This window comes from Anomaloglossus baeobatrachus, chromosome 1, assembly GCF_048569485.1.
Source record: "Anomaloglossus baeobatrachus isolate aAnoBae1 chromosome 1, aAnoBae1.hap1, whole genome shotgun sequence".
Classification (NCBI taxonomy): Eukaryota; Metazoa; Chordata; class Amphibia; order Anura; family Aromobatidae; genus Anomaloglossus; species Anomaloglossus baeobatrachus.
Genome location: NC_134353.1, coordinates 812,015,326 through 812,036,592, shown reverse-complemented (window position 1 = coordinate 812,036,592; position 21,267 = coordinate 812,015,326). Strand labels below are relative to the sequence as shown.

Below are 21,267 nucleotides of genomic sequence, written 5' to 3'. Positions count from 1 at the left end.
TCGCTCCACACTGCTTCATGTCTAAATGCACGTAGCCCAGGGGCGAGGTCAGGACAAGTGAGGAGTGGCACCAAATCTGCAAGGAGAAAATACCTAATGTGTCCATGAGACGTCAGGATTCTCATTCACTATGCTAGGACTAGGAAATCCTTCAGGTTTTGTGAAAAATCTGCACTCAAAAATGCATAAAAAATGCAATAAAAACGCATTATGTGTTTGTATATATCGGCGTGTATAAATATATATATATATTTTTTTATTTTATATATATATATATATATATATATTTTTTTTATCATTATTATTATTATTATTATTATTATTATTCATATTTGCTGCATGGTATCTGTGTCAACAACTAAGTGATAAATCAAAATACCTAGGACAATATATAGTGTAATGTCATGTGATTTACTTTCGGGCTACACGGCAACTTTGCTTGTGACACAGATCATGCTGCCACATCACAGCATAAGGCCTCTCTCACATGTCCGTGAAAACCCACGCACGTTTTTCACGGACGTGTCAGAGGTGCGTTTTGCCCTCCGTGAGCCGTGTTTATGGCACACGTGTGTTCTCCGTGTGTTATCCGTGATAACACACGGAGAACGGAACTTTCTGCTCACCTGTCCCTGGCTTTGCTGTCCGTGGTGCTGATCTTCGGTCTCCGGTCCTGCCTACTCCCTGCTGCTGCTGCTTCCGGCCGCAGTGAAGTAAATATTCAATTAGCATAATGCGCGGCGGTCAGAAGCAAGTGACAGCAGCGGCAGAGACTGCAGGGCAGGAGAAGGTGAGTAAAGGTTTGTTTTTTTTCTCACAGACACATGTCTTTTCTGCGGTGCGTGTCCCACGGAACACATCCGTGTTGCCCGTTTGCATTACGTGTGACACGTTTGTGTTCCGTGTGACAACCGTGATGATGGAGAGAAAACGGACATGTTGGTGTGAGAAACACACGGACACACGTAAGCACGGAACGGACACACGTTCCGTGCGAAAATGCTTATGACTCGCCCACCCCAGGGCTGTGGGACACCCGGTGCCGGGCCGGACTAGTCCGGTGGTAGTCAGTGGTGGCTGGGCCCGGCTCCGTGGCCCTGGTGGGTGTCAGTAAAATATGTGGCTTGAATTAAAGTTTGTGTTCGTGACGCCACCTGTGGTATGCGGCTAATAAGCCGCCGCTGCTGTATGAGGCCTCCGGGGGATGATATGGCAGCAATGGTGGTACTACTCCCCACAGGTGGAGCAATGCCCCGGGGCACAGTTGGTGCTTGTGAGTGTCTATGCAGCTGAAATAACAGAGGCGACTTCAAGGGTACAGTTTCAAGTTCTTTACTCACAATTCTTGTCACAGTCCTGCAGGGACCCTTGGACTGCTGGGACCACAGTCAGGGACCTCCGCCGTTTCTGGGTGATTCTGAGAGTAAAAGCCGGTACCCTTCCCTTAAGTGTCTCTATCTTCTGCTGTCTTCCTTAGCCTTGCCTTGGTAGGTTGAACCTGGCTTGGCCTCCACAACAGCCTCCAGGCTGGGCAGTCACCTGTCGGCTGATTATCCCTTTTCTGGGGGTACTGCTGTGGGCTGTGGCCCGGGGAGTTTACAACATTCCCTGGGCCTCAGTTTTTACTGTTTGGAGATGATTTTGCACTCCTCCGGTTTCTAGGGACCGTCCCCTGTTGCAGCTTGATCCCTCCACCGATGTTCCTGTGGAGCAGGCCACCGCAGCTCTACAACTACCCGTGGTACCTCTAGGACTGCCCGTGGCCCTGGGACCCCTTCTGTTCTCTGCGTGGTGTCACCTGGACCCTCTGAGTCCCAGGATCTTCACCAGGAAGCGTCTCTTTCTTTCCTTTCAGCTCCTGACTGACTTGGAGCTTTCTTTCCTTTCTCTTCTCCTCCTTGCCTGCCTCGTGCAGACCTCCTCCTCCTTCCCCACTTTCTCTCGTTCTCCTTCTTCAACTACATGCTGGCTCCTCACTCTCTCACTCCCTGAGGTAGACTTCCTAAACTTGACCTTCCTCTCTGTGTCTGCTCTCTGGTGGCTCCTCCCACCTCCCCAGTTGCCCTGTTCTACCCTATAGGAGCAGGGATGGGTCTTACGACCCCTCCCAGCATGCAGCATGGGAGGGTTGTCTGCCACTTTCCCTGGTCCCAGTGTGTTCCTAGCAATGGGTGTAGTGTGGATTTACCAGGGGACCGGAGTTCACTCTCTTCCTCTCCCAGAATGGGGCATCACACCGCTGGATGGGGTGCAATGACCTGTGGCGACGGAAGCCTCAGGGGCGCCACACTTACGTGTGTCCCAAACCATAGGAATACATAGGTCTACGTGTGTACGTGTCTTCGGTACGTGAGAAAACTGCCAAACACATACCGGAGGCACGTACGTATGAAAGAGGCCTAAGGCGACGTACGATGACCATGAGGAGCCAGTCACAAGAAATCCTCCTAGTTTTGCCTAAGGCCTGCAACTCACATCCGTGCCGCCGGCACGTATTTGTCATTTTTTACACGTACGGGCGGCACGGAGACACGTTCAGCAATGCTACCATATTGTAGCAGGCACACACACGTAAAACCACATGGAACGTGTGTCCGTGTGCGTTTGTACGTGTGTGCGTTTTTCAAAGTGCTGATATGTCAGTGTTTTCTCCCGCAGCACGGGTGTCACATGGCCCACACCCGTACCACACGAGTGTAGTGTGGATGCGGTCCCGTGTGATACGCGCCGGAGAAAACACACGTGTCAGTGAAAAAAAACCAAAACATTAACTCACCTTCTCCAGCCCTCCTGTCTCTGCCACTGCTGCCTCTTGCTGCCGACCGCCGCTCATTAATCTCATAGAATATTCACTTCACTGCCTGGCAGCAGCAGCAGCGGGGAGACGGGAGGGCTGGAGACCGAGGATCAGCACCACGGACAGCAGCGCAGACATCAGGAAGGACCAGGTGAGTATGTTAATTACCGGTTCTACGTGTGCTATCGCGGATAGCACACGTAGAACACATGTGTCCCGCACGTACCAGAGACAGGGGAAATACGTGTCTCTCGGCACGTGCGTGAATTTCACGTTAGTGTGGCAGAGGCCTTAGACTGTGTGCACACAGTGTGTGTCACAAAACTGCAAGCAAATCCTGATGCCAGCAAAGTCAATGAGAATTTTGACTTGCTTGTCTAGAAACTTTGCTCGCAACTTTTTGTAACAGTGCAGTAGAGTGTCTGTGTCACGGCCAAAGTCGCCATTAGGCCCACGGGAGATCGCAACTGCGGACTTTTCTGCAGGTATTTTCGCAGGTTCACACAGTAGCTCCCCGGAATCCGCAGCTATCCATTGCTGCGGTATTTCTGCGGAATTGTTGCGGTAAACCTGCGGAAACAGTGCGGATTTCGTGTGGAATTCCTGCAGAATTCCCGCCCTGTTTCGCCATAGTAGAAAGGCAGGAATTTCACAGATATTTCCGCATGAATAATGAACATGCAGTTACGTGCGGCTGCTGGAAATCCGCAGCGTTTTCCGCAGCCGCAAATACTGTAGCATTGATACAGCACTCCCCAAATCTCATAGGATTACATGGTGAGTGTCTGTACTAGTGTAAACCCGCTGATTTATCTGAAAAATCTAGAAAATCCGTGGGTCTTCCGCAGCAAATTCCGCAGTAACTTTGTCCTGTGGGCACATGGCCTTAAGCGGGCTTTACATGCTACGATTTTGCTACAGCGATCTCGTTGGGGTCACGGAATTTGTGACGCACATCCGGTCGCTGTAGCGATCTCGTAGTGTGTGACTCCAAGGAGCAATTTTGGATCGTTGCAAAAACGTCCAAAATCGCTCCTCGTTGACATGGGGGTCCGCTCCCAATTATCGATACTATCGCTTTCCCGTTGTTGTTCCTTGTTCCTGCGGCAGTGCACATCACTGTGTGTGACCCCCATAGGAACGAGGAACATCTCCTACCTGCCGCCGGCCATAATGCGGAAGGAAGGAGGTGGGCGGGATGTTCATCCCGCTCATCTCCGCCCCTCCGCTTTCATTGGGCGGCCGCTCAGTGACGTCGCTGTGACGCCGATCGGACCGCCCCCCCTTAGAAAGGCGATGTCAAAGGGCAGGTAAGTACGTGTGACGCGGGTGCGCGATTTTGTGCGCGACAGGCAGCGATATGCCCGTCGCGCACAAACGATGGGGGCGGGTAGCATGCTAGCAATATCGGGCCGGATATCGCAGCATGTAAAGCCACCCTTAAGCTCCAGCTTTAAACATATCGGTGCCTATACATGAATGTATATAACAAGTATAGTGAAAACTGCAATGTTTCAATAAGGCCAAGGTGAGAGGTCGGTGTAACTCGGAGGAGGATCGCATCACATTATGTATCCCTGTGCAGCTCTCACACTTGGGTCAACAAAGCCGCGGCTGGTGCGGGTATTTTCATGTGATCATTGTCCGTGTTATACGGCCGTCTTACCCCAGCCTTATATACATCACATAATAAATGCAATATATCTGTAACTGGAGCAAATGATACCATCTGTCTGCTGCTTTATGGTCCAGAATATTGAGTGTAATGTAAAGGCACCTACGGCACCTGCTAGCAATGTGAACAAGCACATGGAGCTGCACATGGAGCCAGACATCCAATTTGAGGATGTGACTGCCATTTTTCTGAACCTTACATGGAACCTGTCACCAGGTTTTTCCCCTCCATCTGAGAGCAGCATAATGTAGAGATGTGTCACTTATTGGGCTCCTTACTGCAGTTTTGATAAAATCACTGGTTGCTCTGCTGCAGATCTAGCACATCCCTGAATGCTGAGCTCTGTATACCGTATTTTTCGGACTATAAGACGCACCGGACTATAAGACGCACCCTGGTTTTAGAGGAGGAAAATAGGAAAATAAAATTTTAAGCAAAAAATGTGGTCATGACACACTGTTATGGGTCGAGGATCTGCTGCCTACACTGTTATGGGGGTAATGTCCCCAAATTCTCTACTAAGGTGCCGCATCCTGGTAATGATCCTCCTGCCTTGTATATACAGTATATGTCCCTCATCCTGCTATATACCGTCATCCTGCCATATGGCCGCATCCTGCTATATAACCCATCATGGCATATGCGCCCATCCTGCTGATATGACCCCATCCTCCTCAGATGACCCCATCCTGCTCGTATGACCCCATCCTGCTCAGATGACCCCATCCTGCTCAGTTGACCCCATCCTGCTCAGATGACCCCATCCTGCTCAGATGACCCCATCCTGCTCAGATGACCCCATCCTGCTCATATTATACCCCCATCCTGCTCATATTATACCCCCATCCTGGTGTATTGCCGCATCCTGTGGCACATAAAAAAAAAAAACGTTCATACTCACCTCAGCTCACCTCACTCCCTGCAGCATCGCTCGTCCTCCGGTCTGTGTCAGCGGCAGCGCCGCTGAGTGGTGCCGTCCCCGTTCTCCTGCAGCATCACTTGTCCTCCCATCTGTGTCAGCGGCAGCGCCGCTGAGAGGAGCCGTCCCCGTTCTCCTGCAGCATCACTTGTTCTCCCGTCTGTGTCAGCGGCAGCGCCACTGAGAGGAGCCGTCCCCGTTACCCTGCTGCATCGCGATCATCTCCTGTGTCTGTGCCGGTGGCGGCTGCGTGTGGACACGTGCGCACAGCGATGACGTCATCGCTGTGCGCGCCGCTAGTCTCCACCCAGCCGACGGCACAGGAGATGATCGCGATACAGCAAGGTAACGGGGATGGCTCCACTCAGCGGCGCTGCCGCTGACACAGACGGGAGAACGAGCGATGCTGCAGGGGAAAGGTGAGTACTGTACACTGATTCACTGCTCCACGCGCTGATGATGACGCGCGGGGGGCAGTGAATACAGCCGCACATGATCACTCCAGGCCGTAGTTGCCAGGGGTGATCATGCGGGCCGGCTGTTTATCCCCCGCCCATCATCCCGCCCACCTGTCAGTGCCTGCTTCGGGATGGGCGTGCATATTAAATGAGCGGGTCCACGTGGTCACGGCAGGCTGCTACAGCCTGCTCGTGTCCCCGATGACCCGCTGTACCGCAGCACCCTCATTCCCCGCAGCCACATTCAGACCATAAGACGCACCCCCCACTTTCCCCCAACATTTGGGGGGAAAAAAGTGCGTCTTATGGTCCGAAAAATACGGTAATTCCATCCCCACCTCCCCACCACTGATTGGTAGCTGTGTATATGTAGCGTCCCACGCCGCAGGTGCGTTTAACCTACTCGTCGCTGGGCCGTCGACTATTATGGACATGGGCGGCCTAACTCGGCTCCATTGCCCCGAGGCGTACAGAAGATGGTAGGGGAGAGATGTTGGGGGTAGTTGTGAGGTGTTTGTCGTGATGCCACCTGTGGTGTGCAGCCAGGGAATGAGCCGCCGCTGCTGTCGCTGTCCTCCGGGGCAGATAGTAGTAGCAGCCAGGGATGGTATCGCTCTCCACAGGTAGAGCGGGCCCCGGGGAGGATGATGAGGGGAGTAGTAATGATGACGGGGAGCAGCAGTATGGGTAATAAAGAGTCAGAGTCTATGGTTGCGGTTTCACGTTGTTTACTCACTTTTGTATGATGCCGCTCACCCAGGTAATACCAGTCACTATGATTGGCTCCGTCAAACCCGAAGCCCTTTAGCGATCAGTCCGGCTTGGTTTTCGATGGGTTTCTCCTTGTAACGCCTGTCTGTGGATCCCCTGGCTTGAAGCAACGAGGGGACCCTGGGTTTCACGAGATGTACTCTTGTCCCTATATGCAGGTGCCGCAGTTCCGATGTGGGGTCCGGCTTGAAGCGAGGCCCCGGATCCTATATGGCACTGTGCTGTCGGGCACTGTGTGGTCAGGGAAGCTTGAAACTTTCCCCATCCAGGCAGATTCTGGAAAACCAACGTTAAGTACGATCTTCCCTAGGGTCCTGCCGCCCTGCGTGGCGTCGGTTCCGAGGGGAGCAGGTTCACTCTCCCCACGGCAACCGTGTGAACTTTCTCCTCCTTCCCACCGGAGCACCTGTGAGGCATGACTACTCCGCTGCTCTCCTGCTGGAGAACTCTCTAACTGTTGTGTTGGCTCCTGACTCCCCCTGCTGGCTGCACCTCCCCCATCCCAGGTCCTAAGCTAGTGGGACTTGGGCCCCTGTGTGAGGGCATCCTATAAATGCCACTCTGTCGGTGACCCCTTTATTACCCTACCCTAGCCCAGTCCCCAGTGGGAACAGGGCAACCTGGTGTGTATTTGAGTGTGTAATGTGTTGAAACCGGGACTGACCTCTTCCGGAACCGGGTTTAGCATTACACCCTATGTTGGGTGCAATACTCTGTGGCAACTGAAGCCTCAGGGGTGCCACATATACACTGTGATTAGGCAGAAAGCTGCCAATCAGTGGTAGAGGTGGGGTTATACAGAGCTCATGACTATGGAGGACTACATGGCAGGAGATTTACTAGTCCTCTAGTGATAATCTCCTGCTAATAAAACAGGGATTTCTTTAAACTTCCAGCAAGCAGTCCAGGAAGTGATACATCGCTGGAATCAGGCTCAATGTCACAACTTCATGCTGCTCTCAGATTAGGTGTTAAAAACCTGGTGACAGATTCCCTTTAAAAGGGCAAAACATGGTCTTCTGATTGGAGATGGTCCGTCACTGTGCACTAAACACATGCATACCTCCCAACCGTCCCGGATACAGCGGGACAGTCCCTCTTCTGAGCCTTTGATCCCGGGTCCCGCCCGTGAGGCTGTTTGTCCCGGCTCCACCCACCCACTGTAGCCCCGCCTCGCTGTTTCTCCCTTCTACTATTCATTACAGAGCCGAGCGCGCACCTACTCCTGTGACTGCTGCTGAGGTATGAATCACCCCCTGCAGCAGAGCGACCCCCCTGCAGCAGAGCGACCCCCCCCTGCAGCAGAGCCCCCCCCCCTGCAGCAGAGCCGACCCCCCCAGTCCCGGAGCCTGCGTTTGTCTGCAGCTGTTCTCTGATTCCCCGTGTGTGGCTTCTCACTGCTGCCGGGGAGTCAGGAAGCTGAGGAGACCGTGCAATCAGCACTTATCTCCTGCAGATAGCACTGGCCAGTAATGACCTATGCAGAGTGACATCTGCAGGCTTCTATTACCGATCAGTGGTCTCCTGCCTGTGGAGCTGCTGGGTCCTAGCTTCCCAACAGCTTCAGCTCTGCTTTATCCTGGCTCCCCTACCAGTTAAAGGGAACCTGTCAGCAGAAATTTCACAATAAAAATAAAAGATTCCCCTCTGCAGCTCCTGGGCTGCTTCTAGAAAGGTTCCTGTTGTTATTGTGCCCCCTTTGAGACCTACAAAAATACATTATGAAGTCTTACCTTTTTGTATGCAAATGTGTTTTTATGGTCACGGGGGCGGGCTGTCTGGCGTCCGTTATTCCCCCTCCTGCCGCTTTACGCAGTCCCCCATTGCTCATTTACATACACAAGGACGCCTTCCTCATGTAACTGTCCTCCCGAAGTTTTGCGCATGTGAACGCTTTTTCAGGTGATTGCGCAGGCACGAGATTATGGGCGGCGCTGTGATTGTCATCAGCAGCGTTAACCAAGTACCCGCCCATAATCTCGTGCCCGCACTTTTCCCTCTGACTCCACCGTTATGCGCAAGTGCTGGCCATATGAACCATGTTACCTATTACTGCTTGCACGAGATTATGGGCGGGTACTTGGATGACTTTGCTGATGACAATCACAGCGCCGCCCATAATCTCGCGCCCACGGTAATAGGTAACGTGGTTCATATGGCCAGTGCTTGCGCATAACGGTGGAGGCAGAGTGAGAAGCGCGGGCACGAGATTATGGGAAGGTACTTGGATGACGCTGCTGATGACAATCACAGCGCCGCCCATAATCTCGCGCCCATGGTAATAGGTAACGTGGTTCATATGGCCAGTGCTTGCGCATAACGGTGGAGGCAGAGTGAGAAGCGCGGGCACGAGATTATGGGAAGGTACTTGGATGACGCTGCTGATGACAATCACAGCGCCGCCCATAATCTCGCGCCCATGGTAATAGGTAACGTGGTTCATATGGCCAGTGCTTGCGCATAACGGTGGAGGCAGAGTGAGAAGCGCGGGCACGAGATTATGGGCAGGTACTTGGATGACTTTGCTGATGACAATCACAGCGCCGCCCATAATCTCGCGCCCATGGTAATAGGTAACGTGGTTCATATGGCCAGTGCTTGCGCATAATGGTGGAGGCAGAGTGAGAAGCGCGGGCACGAGATTATGGGCAGGTACTTGGATGACGCTGCTGATGACAATCACAGCGCCGCCCATAATCTCGCGCCTGCGCAATCACCTCAAAAGCGTTCACACTTTGCACAGTGCTCAGTCCGGCGAGAGTGGCACTGGGCATGCACAAAACTTCAGGAGGACAGTTACATGAGGAAGGCGTCCTCATGTATGGAAATGAGCAATGGGGGACGGCATACAGCGGCAGGAGGGGGAATAACGGACGCCAGGCAGCCCGCCCCCGTGACCATAAAAACAGATTTGCATACAAAAAGGTAAGACTTCATAAAGTATTATTTTAGGTCTCAAAGGGGGCACAATAGCAACAGGAACCTTTCCAGAATTCATCCCAGGAGCTGCAGAGGGGAATCTTTTATTTTTTTTGCTAAATTTCTGGTGACAGTTTCCCTTTAAAGGGAACCTGTCAAGTGCAATCTGCACTCAGAGCCAGGAGCAGTTCTGGGTGTATATTGCTAATCCCTCCCTAACTGTCCCTGTATACACTAGCATAGATAAAGGCATCTATAGAAAAAGTATTTTTAAAGAGCTTATATCTTATGCTAATTAGCGCGGGGACTAGTCCCAAGGGCGTTACTTCACTTGGCTAGTCGGCTCATATAGCGTGTTAGTACTCACACAGGGGCGTAATAACATGCTAACATGCTATGCGAGCCGACTAGCCAAGTGAAGTAACGCCCTTGTGACTAGTCCCCGCGCTCATTAGCATAAGATATAAGATCTTTAAAAATATTTGTTCTTGATCTCTTTATCTATGCTAGTGTATACAGGGACGGTTAGGCAGGGATTAGCAATATGTACCCAGAACTGCTCCTGGCTCTGAGTGCATATTGCACCTGACAGGTTCACTTTAAAGGGAACCTGTCACCAGATTTGGGGCCTATAAGCTGCGGCCACCACCAGCGGGATCTTATGTACACATTCTAACATGCTGCATACCTCCCAACCGTCCCGGATACAGCGGGACTTTCACGCTTTACGTTGTTTGTCCCGTTGCCACGGGCGGGACGGCCGGCTCCCGGGCTCCGCCCACCCACTCTCTCTCCGCCTCCCTGCTTTTCCCTCCTACCATCCTAGTAGACGTGGCATAGAGAGGAGCGCTGCCTGTGCTGCTGCTGGTACAGTAAACTAATCTCCCCAGCGCTGATTTCCCTCCCTCCCCCCTCACCCCCGGCCGGAGCCTGTCTGTGCGGTCGGCCGGCCGCCTGTCTGTGCGGTCGGCCCGCCACCTGTCTGTGCGGGCGCCCCCCGCCGCCTGTCTGTGCGGGCGCCCCCCGCCGCCTGTCTGTGCGGGCGCCCCCCTGCCGCCTGTCTGTGCGGGCGCCCCCCTGCCGCCTGTCTGTGCGGGCGCCCCCCTGCCGCCTGTCTGTGCGGGCGCCCCCCTGCCGCCTGTCTGTGCGGGCGCCCCCCGCCGCCTGTCTGTGCGGGCGCCCCCCTGCCGCCTGTCTGTGCGGGCGCCCCCCTGCCGCCTGTCTGTGCGGGCGCCCCCCTGCCGCCTGTCTGTGCGGGCGCCCCCCTGCCGCCTGTCTGTGCGGGCGCCCCCCGCCGCCTGTCTGTGCGGGCGGCCCGCCGCCTCATTGTGCGGGCGGCCGGCCGCCTCTCTCTGCGGGCGGCTGGCCGCCTCTCTGTGCGGGCGGCCCGCCGCCTGTCTGTGAAGGCGGCCGGCCGCCTGTCTGTGAAGGCGACCGGCCGCCTCACTGTGGCTGCCTGCGTGTCCGTGCTGGAGGCCCGCCGGCTGCCTGCGTGTCCGTGCTGGAGGCCCGCCGGCTGCCTGCGTGTCCGTGCTGGAGGCCCGCCGGCTGCCTGCGTGTCCGTGCTGGAGGCCCGCCGGCTGCCTGCGTGTCCGTGCTGGAGGCCCGCCGGCTGCCTGCGTGTCCGTGCTGGAGGCCCGCCGGCTGCCTGCGTGTCCGTGCTGGAGGCCCGCCGGCTGCCTGCGTGTCCGTGCTGGAGGCCCGCCGGCTGCCTGCGTGTCCGTGCTGGAGGCCCGCCGGCTGCCTGCGTGTCCGTGCTGGAGGCCCGCCGGCTGCCTGCGTGTCCGTGCTGGAGGCCCGCCGGCTGCCTGCGTGTCCGTGCTGGAGGCCCGCCGGCTGCCTGCGTGTCCGTGCTGGAGGCCCGCCGGCTGCCTGCGTGTCCGTGCTGGAGGCCCGCCGGCTGCCTGCGTGTCCGTGCTGGAGGCCCGCCGGCTGCCTGCGTGTCCGTGCTGGAGGCCCGCCGGCTGCCTGCGTGTCCGTGCTGGAGGCCCGCCGGCTGCCTGCGTGTCCGTGCTGGAGGCCCGCCGGCTGCCTGCGTGTCCGTGCTGGAGGCCCGCCGGCTGCCTGCGTGTCCGTGCTGGAGGCCCGCCGGCTGCCTGCGTGTCCGTGCTGGAGGCCCGCCGGCTGCCTGCGTGTCCGTGCTGGAGGCCCGCCGGCTGCCTGCGTGTCCGTGCTGGAGGCCCGCCGGCTGCCTGCGTGTCCGTGCTGGAGGCCCGCCGGCTGCCTGCGTGTCCGTGCTGGAGGCCCGCCGGCTGCCTGCGTGTCCGTGCTGGAGGCCCGCCGGCTGCCTGCGTGTCCGTGCTGGAGGCCCGCCGGCTGCCTGCGTGTCCGTGCTGGAGGCCCGCCGGCTGCCTGCGTGTCCGTGCTGGAGGCCCGCTGGCTGCCTGCGTGTCCGTGCTGGAGGCCCGCCGGCTGCCTGCGTGTTTGTGCTGAATGGGTGTGGATGGGGAGTGGATATGGGCGTGACTGTGAAATGGGTGTGGTTAGGGGGCGTGGCCTAAAAATTTGCCGCGGCGCGCATAGCGCGCCGCAAACTTTGTCCCTCTTTTCCTTCTTTAAAAGTTGGGAGGTATGCACATGTAACAAGTTTATCCAGTTCATCAGCAATACTTGAGTCCAGTAAAAACTGGCTTCATGGGTGAGAGCGAGTAGTGCAGCTGCCATTGGCCCTATCTGTCCTCTCACTATACAAATCTGTCACTAATTTATGTGACTGCGGTCTCTAGGATCCTATGGAGGTGGTAGATGGTGCTAAACATACACCCCGAGTCTGTGGCACATACATGATATACACATGTGGAGACAGATATTATGCTGCTATATATGTGTGGTTCTCATTATATGTCCCCTGTGTGCAGAGCTACACAGCACCCTTATTTATCATGGACACACTATGTGTCAGCCTCCCTTCCTCCTGATACAGGACCCTTCCTGTGTTGCCTCATAGCTAACAATTTCATAAACTTGTACAAGTGTGGGCTTCCCTTACCCAAGATGGCCGCTATTGCTTCATGTGATTAGTGCGCAGGCCCAGACCGTCCCCAGTCAGATGACTGTCCCTGACTTCAGCAGCCCAGGACCGCCTCTCCTCTGCCTCCCGGAGTACTCTATGGAGGCAGCGTGTCCACACTCAGCTGCAACAGACGCAGAGAAAGCATGCGTTTTCTGGATCAGAGCACTGCTGGTCCTTGTGGTTCCACATTGAGTCCCAAGTGTGGTGAGTTATTAGGTTACAGGGAACACAGCACACAGAGGGTAAAGGAAGCAGCAAGTCTGGGTATATTGTGTGCATGGTGTGACACTTGTATCCACTGCTTTATATGCACTGTATGGTCTAATCAGGAGGCTGCACTATTTATTGTACTGAGTCTGGGGTTCCCACTGAGTTGTTGGTACCATACATGTGTGTATTATAAATATATATATATATATGTATGTATGTATATGTGTGTGTGTGTATATATATATATATATATATATATATATACACACACAAACACTACAGCAGGTTACACTGCATTGAGCAGAGCTGAATTGTTGCAGATGGGTTTGTTATGTTTTTAACCTTTGAGTGTGTCTTGATATTTTTGTTTGGTTTGCTGTTAGTTATATTCTTCCAATTCCTCTTTGGGGATCACGATGTAGATTCCCCATTTGTTTGCAGTGAAGGATCTGTTTTTCCTCTGTGACATCTGTATTTGTCACGTCTGATCAGTATATTGATGTGTGAGGTGATCGTCTACCAATAAACTCTTCGTATTCACATCACAGTGCCGGATTCCAGAAGTATTGCACCTTTTGGGTTCGTGGACTGGTTCCATTTACTCCGTTGTCTCTTAGGGTATTCCTCTGGCAGGCACCCTGCACCTACATAATGCTGGGTATATGCCCTAATATGCGGCTCCTCTACACCTACATAATGCTGGGTATATGCCCTAATATGCGGCTCCTCTACACCTACATAATGCTGGGTATATGCCCCAATATGAGGCTCCTCTACACCTACATAATGCTGGGTATATGCCCCAATATGAGGCTCCTCTACACCTACATAATGCTGGGTATATGCCCTAATATGCGGCTCCTCTACACCTACATAATGCTGGGTATATGCCCTAATATGAGGCTCCTCTACACCTACATAATGCTGGGTATATGCCCCAATATGAGGCTCCTCTACACCTACATAATGCTGGGTATATGCCCCAATATGAGGCTCCTCTACACCTACATAATGCTGGGTATATGCCCTAATATGCGGCTCCTCTACACCTACATAATGCTGGGTATATGCCCTAATATGCGGCTCCTCTACACCTACATAATGCTGGGTATATGCCCTAATATGAGGCTCCTCTACACCTACATAATGCTGGGTATATGCCCTAATATGCGGCTCCTCTACTCCTACATAATGCTGGGTATATGCCCTAATATGAGGCTCCTCTACTCCTACATAATGCTGGGTATATGCCCCAATATGAGGCTCCTCTACACCTACATAATGCTGGGTATATGCCCCAATATGAGGCTCCTCTACACCTACATAATGCTGGGTATATGCCCTAATATGAGGCTCCTCTACACCTACATAATGCTGGGTATATGCCCTAATATGCGGCTCCTCTACACCTACATAATGCTGGGTATATGCCCTAATATGCGGCTCCTCTACACCTACATAATGCTGGGTATATGCCCCAATATGAGGCTCCTCTACACCTACATAATGCTGGGTATATGCCCCAATATGAGGCTCCTCTACACCTACATAATGCTGGGTATATGCCCTAATATGCGGCTCCTCTACACCTACATAATGCTGGGTATATGCCCTAATATGCGGCTCCTCTACACCTACATAATGCTGGGTATATGCCCTAATATGAGGCTCCTCTACACCTACATAATGCTGGGTATATGCCCTAATATGCGGCTCCTCTACTCCTACATAATGCTGGGTATATGCCCTAATATGAGGCTCCTCTACTCCTACATAATGCTGGGTATATGCCCCAATATGAGGCTCCTCTACACCTACATAATGCTGGGTATATGCCCCAATATGAGGCTCCTCTACACCTACATAATGCTGGGTATATGCCCTAATATGAGGCTCCTCTACACCTACATAATGCTGGGTATATGCCCTAATATGAGGCTCCTCTACACCTACATAATGCTGGGTATATGCCCTAATATGCGGCTCCTCTACATCTACATAATGCTGGGTATATGCCCTAATATGCGGCTCCTCTACACCTACATAATGCTGGGTATATGCCCTAATATGCGGCTCCTCTACACCTACATAATGCTGGGTATATGCCCTAATATGCGGCTCCTCTACTCCTACATAATGCTGGGTATATGCCCTAATATGCGGCTCCTCTACTCCTACATAATGCTGGGTATATGCCCTAATATGCGGCTCCTCTACTCCTACATAATGCTGGGTATATGCCCTAATATGCGGCTCCTCTACTCCTACATAATGCTGGGTATGTGCCCTAATATGCGGCTCCTCTACACCTACATAATGCTGTGTATATGCCCTAATATGCGGCTCCTCTACACCTACATAATGCTGGGTATATGCCCTAATATGTGGCTCCTCTACTCCTACATAATGCTGGGTATGTGCCCCAATATACGCCTCCTCTACTCCTACATAATGCTGGGTATGTGCCCTAATATGCGGCTCCTCTACTCCTACATAATGCTGGGTATATGCCCTAATATGAGGCTCCTCTACACCTACATAATGCTGTGTATATGCCCTAATATGCGGCTCCTCTACTCCTACATAATGCTGGGTATATGCCCTAATATGAGGCTCCTCTACACCTACATAATGCTGGGTATATGCCCTAATATGAGGCTCCTCTACACCTACATAATGCTGGGTATATGCCCTAATATGAGGCTCCTCTACACCTACATAATGCTGTGTATATGCCCTAATATGAGGCTCCTCTACACCTACATAATGCTGGGTATATGCCCTAATATGCGGCTCCTCTACTCCTACATAATGCTGGGTATATGCCCTAATATGAGGCTCCTCTACACCTACATAATGCTGTGTATATGCCCTAATATGAGGCTCCTCTACACCTACATAATGCTGGGTATATGCCCTAATATGAGGCTCCTCTACACCTACATAATGCTGGGTATATGCCCTAATATACGGCTCCTCTACACCTACATAATGCTGGGTATATGCCCTAATATGAGGCTCCTCTACACCTACATAATGCTGGGTATATGCCCTAATATGAGGCTCCTCTACACCTACATAATGCTGGGTATGTGCCCCAATATACGCCTCCTCTACATCTACATAATGCTGGGTATATGCCCTAATATGCGGCTCCTCTACATCTACATAATGCTGGGTATATGCCCTAATATGCGGCTCCTCTACATCTACATAATACTGGGTATATGCCCTAATATGCGGCTCCTCTACTCTTACATAATGCTGGGTATATGCCCTAATATGAGGCTCCTCTACACCTACATAATGCTGGGTATGTGCCCTACTATGAGGCTCCTCTACTCCTACATAATGCTGGGTATATGGCTATGCCCTAATATGCGGCTCCTCTACATCTACATAATGCTGGGTATATGCCCTAATATGCGGCTCCTCTACACCTACATAATGCTGGGTATATGCCCTAATATGCGGCTCCTCTACACCTACATAATGCTGGGTATATGCCCTAATATGCGGCTCCTCTACTCCTACATAATGCTGGGTATATGCCCTAATATGCGGCTCCTCTACTCCTACATAATGCTGGGTATATGCCCTAATATGCGGCTCCTCTACTCCTACATAATGCTGGGTATATGCCCTAATATGCGGCTCCTCTACTCCTACATAATGCTGGGTATGTGCCCTAATATGCGGCTCCTCTACACCTACATAATGCTGTGTATATGCCCTAATATGCGGCTCCTCTACACCTACATAATGCTGGGTATATGCCCTAATATGTGGCTCCTCTACTCCTACATAATGCTGGGTATGTGCCCCAATATACGCCTCCTCTACTCCTACATAATGCTGGGTATGTGCCCCAATATACGCCTCCTCTACACCTACATAATGCTGGGTATGTGCCCCAATATACGCCTCCTCTACTCCTACATAATGCTGGGTATGTGCCCTAATATGCGGCTCCTCTACTCCTACATAATGCTGGGTATATGCCCTAATATGAGGCTCCTCTACACCTACATAATGCTGTGTATATGCCCTAATATGCGGCTCCTCTACTCCTACATAATGCTGGGTATATGCCCTAATATGAGGCTCCTCTACACCTACATAATGCTGGGTATATGCCCTAATATGAGGCTCCTCTACACCTACATAATGCTGGGTATATGCCCTAATATGAGGCTCCTCTACACCTACATAATGCTGTGTATATGCCCTAATATGAGGCTCCTCTACACCTACATAATGCTGGGTATATGCCCTAATATGCGGCTCCTCTACTCCTACATAATGCTGGGTATATGCCCTAATATGAGGCTCCTCTACACCTACATAATGCTGTGTATATGCCCTAATATGAGGCTCCTCTACACCTACATAATGCTGGGTATATGCCCTAATATGAGGCTCCTCTACACCTACATAATGCTGGGTATATGCCCTAATATACGGCTCCTCTACACCTACATAATGCTGGGTATATGCCCTAATATGAGGCTCCTCTACACCTACATAATGCTGGGTATATGCCCTAATATGAGGCTCCTCTACACCTACATAATGCTGGGTATGTGCCCCAATATACGCCTCCTCTACATCTACATAATGCTGGGTATATGCCCTAATATGCGGCTCCTCTACATCTACATAATGCTGGGTATATGCCCTAATATGCGGCTCCTCTACATCTACATAATACTGGGTATATGCCCTAATATGCGGCTCCTCTACTCTTACATAATGCTGGGTATATGCCCTAATATGAGGCTCCTCTACACCTACATAATGCTGGGTATGTGCCCTACTATGAGGCTCCTCTACTCCTACATAATGCTGGGTATATGGCTATGCCCTAATATACGGCTCCTCTACACCTATATAATACTGGGTATATGCCCCAATATGAGGCTCCTCTACACCTACATAATGCTGGGTATGTGCCCCAATATACGCCTCCTCTACATCTACATAATGCTGGGTATATGCCCTAATATGCGGCTCCTCTACATCTACATAATACTGGGTATATGCCCTAATATGCGGCTCCTCTACTCTTACATAATGCTGGGTATATGCCCTAATATGAGGCTCCTCTACACCTACATAATGCTGGGTATGTGCCCCAATATGAGGCTCCTCTACACCTACATAATGCTGGGTATATGCCCTAATATGAGGCTCCTCTACACCTACATAATGCTGGGTATATGCCCTAATATGAGGCTCCTCTACACCTATATAATACTGGGTATATGCCCCAATATGAGGCTCCTCTACACCTACATAATGCTGGGTATATGCCCTAATATGCAGTTACTTCTACATGTTTGGGATGTGACATGTAATCACCTCTTCCCCTGTAGGGGGAAACAGTAAATCTAGAGCCGCCTGTAGGTGACCTCCTGCTTGTCAGTATCAGACCCATTAAGTCTTGAAACTTGAGTGATATTCGCTGAGCCAGAGTCTCCGAGAGAAGACATTGCTATTTTTGAGTTCTTCCCTCTCGGGGTTAGTTTGTTGGGATACCACGTGGACTCAATATAATGGTGCACAACCCACTGCAAAGACCCCATAAGGTTGGTGCAACATGATGACTCTGGCCACTTGGCACTGCCAAAGATCACGCTTGGCGGTTCTACATTGCAATGTAACATAATAAATGCCATCACGTTGCAAACTATAACTTGCCATGACTGCTACATGCAAGTTGCCAAAAATTCAAAGCCACTGTGTCGCTCCTAGCACCGTTTAAGGATCCCATACACATCAGACTAATGTCGCCTGAATCCTCTGATATCAACTGGTTAGACTGACACTCTTGGGCCTCTTTCACACGTCTGTGAAAACCACGCACGTTTTGTACGGACGTGTAAAAGGTGCGTATTGCCCTTTGTGAGCCGTGATTTTGGAACATGTGTGCTTTCCGTGTGCTATCCGTGATAACACACGGAGAACAGGAACTTTCTGCACACCTGTCCCTGGCGTTGCTGTCCGTGGTGCTGATCTATCGTCTTTGGCCCTACCGACTCCCCTCTGCTGCTGCTTCCGGTTTTCGGTGCCGTGCTTATGCAATGAGCATAATGAGCGGAGGTCGGAAGAAAGTGCCAGCAGCGATGGAGAAGGTGAGTATAGAAATTAATTTTATTTCACAGACACGTGTGTTTTCTCCAGTATGTGTCACACGGAGCACATCCATGCGATCAGTGTGACACATGTGCTGCCAGAGAAAAATGAACATGTCTACATGTGAAGCACACGGACACACGTATGCTCCACACGGTCCATGGCAAAACACGCACATGTGTGCAAACCCGTTGATTTTAATGAGTCTATGTGTGCCCATGTCTCCGGTACGTGTGAAAACAGACTTACACGTACCAGAGACACAGATGTGTGACGAAGGCCTTCGGGTGTATGGAGGCATTGGATGACTGATTATGGAGGAGAAGGCACATCTGATTTCAGACTTCCAAATGCGTAGGCTGAGATTGCCATCAGCCAAAGTATTGTTCGGCTGACAGTCTTCCCTTGTGTATGGAGCCTTAACACTTCCTGATCTCTGACCAATTACTAATTATTACATAGTTACATAGGTTGAAAAAAGACCTCATTTCCTTCTAGTTCATTCTTCCTTGACCAATGATTCTGATTATATAATTGGTCTGAGTTTGCTATTTGCACCATCGATAGTCTCCAGTGATGAGCGAGCACTACCATGCTCGGTGTTCGTAATGAGTAGGTCTGACGCTCAGATGGGTTCAAGTCGTGTACTGAGTATAATGGGAGTCAGTGGCGAACAATTTACCTGAAGATTTTCCAGAAAAATGCTCGACTTCCCTATTGACTTCCATTATACTCTGTACTCAAGTCACACCCACCTGAACATCCAATTTCTTCTGTACTGAGCACCCGGGGATGGTAGAGCCCGCTCATCACTTGTTACGAGTACTGAGCACCCGGGCATAGTAGTGCCCGCTCATCACTTGTTACGAGTACTGAGCACCCGAGCATGGTAGTGCCCGCTCATCACTTGTTCCGAGTACCGAGCATGGTAGTGCCCGCTCATCACTAGTTATGAGTATCGAGCACCCGAGCATGGTAGTGCCCGCTCATCACTTGTTCCGAGTACCGAGCATGGTAGTGCTCGCTCATAACTAGTTATGAGTACCAAGTACACTAGCGTGGTAGTGCTCACTCATCACTAGTTATGAGTACCAAGTACAGTAGTGCTCGCTCAAAAATAGTTACGAGTATCGAGCACCCAAGCATGGTAGTGCTCACTCATCACTAGTTACGAGTACAGAGTACACTTGCATGGTATTGCTCGCTCATCACTAGTTACGAGTACTGAGTACACGAGCATGGTAGTATTAGCTCATCACTAGTTACGAGTCCCGAGCACCCGAGCATGGTAGTGCCCGCCCATCACTAGTTACGAGTACAGAGTACACGAGCATGGTAGTGCCCACTCATCACTAGTTACGAGTACCGAGCACCTGAGCATGATAGTGCCTGACCATCACTACTACGAATACTGAGCACCCGAGCATGGTAGTGCCCGCCCATCACTAGTTACGAGTACAGAGTACACGAGCATGGTAGTGCCCACTCATCACTAGTTACGAGTACCGAGCACCTGAGCATGATAGTGCCTGACCATCACTACTACGAGTACTGAGCACCCGAGCATGGTAGTGCTCACTCATCACTAGTTACGAGTACCGAGCACCCAAGCATGGTAGTGCCCACTCATCACTAGTTACGAATACAGAGCGCCCATGCATGGTAGTGCCCACATATCACTACTTACGAGTACCGACCACCCTGAGCATGGTAGTAGTTGCTCATCACTACTCATTATGAGCACCGAGCACCCAAGCATGGTAGTGCCCGCTCATCACTAGTTGTCTCATCTACTCATCGAATACCCTTTCTCTTTCTCTATAATCTTTCAGAAATCAGTTTGTGCTAAACCATTGTTTTTAGCAGTAGATTATTTTTGTTAAGCATGTCCGATCAATGTTATGGCAGATTAGGCAATTTTCAAGTCAAATCAAATGGGTATTTACGCGACACCCCAATTTTGGTTAGAAATCTGCATGTGTAAATGCATTGTATATTATTTAGTGTTTTTATTTCTAATAAAAGGTGTTTATTTTGCATCCTGTAATAATATAACTACTTCCTTTTCAATCATAACTGGCTTTGTTGCTCAGTTGATGTATTTCCAGGCTGGATGATGCCTCTCACACTCAGGAGCCGGGTGATTTCTCCCTTTTCTGCTGTAGTGGTCGCTGATAACTTTTCTTTGTACGTGCTCCATTGTGCGTCCATGGCTGTGTAGTCTGCCGCTGCTCCTCACTTCCTCCCCTATAGAGATCAGTTTGGTCATGTCACAGGTCTCCCAAGCGTCATCACAAAATAATGGTGGGAGTTCCTCTGTCAGTAGATCCTCCTTCTCCATTCCCAGCTAGTATGGGAACTGAGGAGTAG

General features: G+C 51.4%; 1 protein-coding gene across 5 annotated transcripts in view; it reads left to right on the top strand.

Moving 5' to 3' along the window:
* Nucleotides 1–12,627: 12,627 nt before the first annotated feature.
* The window catches only part of PAM (peptidylglycine alpha-amidating monooxygenase), a 280,372-nt gene continuing 271,732 nt past the window's right edge, over nt 12,628–21,267 (top strand). For 4 of the 5 annotated variants that reach the window (XM_075325058.1, XM_075325057.1, XM_075325056.1 and 1 more), the window contains exon 1: nt 12,628–12,756. The gene's annotated coding sequence lies outside the window, so the exon portion shown is untranslated. Of the gene's footprint in view, nt 12,757–21,195 lie in introns of those variants that run through there. The other variant, XM_075325055.1, reaches the window with a different exon arrangement.